Here is a 999-nt window from a genome sequence, read left to right on the forward strand (position 1 = left end):
ATATATATATATATATATATATAAAAAGTTATGTGTGCCAAAAAGCTCACGACGAGATCTTATTAATAAAGAGCTTTATAGCTGGGAAATACACTTCTTCAGAAAATGCTACCATCATATTTAACAACAATATGAATAAGATATAATAAGGTGAGAAAAATTTTATTGTCTGTCATGAGTGAAAGAAATTTGTCTTTGACAGGGCAGGTTCAAGTTACATAAAATATATCTAAGAACATAAAGATACATATAGAAACAGCGTAATAACATTGACTGTGCAAGAGTCTGTTTAACAGAATACAGCTGATACTGAGCAATGATCAGTACATGTAGGTCTAGATTACAGTGGGAAGGAGGTTGGTGCTGGACTAAAGGCCATGTTATTACATGTATTTAAATAGATTATCCTTTGTACAGTGGCCATTTTAGGACATTGCACACACATCTTGTCAGGCTCTGCCATATGTTCATACAAATATATATACTGTATATATACAGTACAGGCCAAAAGTTTGAAACCACCTTCTCATTTAATGCGTTTTCTTTATTTTCATTAATATTTACATTGTAGATTATCACTGAAGGCCTCAAAACTACATACTGATGGGCACTAGTTTCTTTTTACTTATGAATTCTAACAGTTGTCCAATAGGGCTGTCGGCTGTGTATCAACCTGACTTCTGCACAACACAACTGATGGTCCCAACCCCACTAATAAGGCAAGAAATTCCACTAATTAACCCTGACAAGGAACACCTGTGAAGTGAAAACCATTTCAAGTGACTACCTCATGAAGCTCATTGAAAGAACACCAAGGGTTTGCAGCGCTATCAAAAAAGCAAAGGGTGGCTACTTTGAGGAAACTAGAATATAAGACATGTTTTCAGTTTTTTCACACTTTTTTGTTAAATACATAATTCCATATGTGTTCATTCATAGTTTAGATGCCTTCTGTGATAATCTACAATGTAACTAGTCATGAAAATAAAGAAAACGCAT

At 33.9% G+C, this 999-nt stretch overlaps 1 protein-coding gene across 3 annotated transcripts in view; it reads right to left on the minus strand.

The window, feature by feature from the left end:
- Positions 1-999, minus strand: part of grin2bb (glutamate receptor, ionotropic, N-methyl D-aspartate 2B, genome duplicate b) — a gene marked incomplete at its 5' end in the record, with an annotated part of 80,855 nt that overhangs the window by 16,815 nt on the left and 63,041 nt on the right.

The sequence above is a fragment of the Etheostoma spectabile genome, chromosome 2, assembly GCF_008692095.1.
Source record: "Etheostoma spectabile isolate EspeVRDwgs_2016 chromosome 2, UIUC_Espe_1.0, whole genome shotgun sequence".
In the NCBI taxonomy this organism is placed as follows: Eukaryota; Metazoa; Chordata; class Actinopteri; order Perciformes; family Percidae; genus Etheostoma; species Etheostoma spectabile.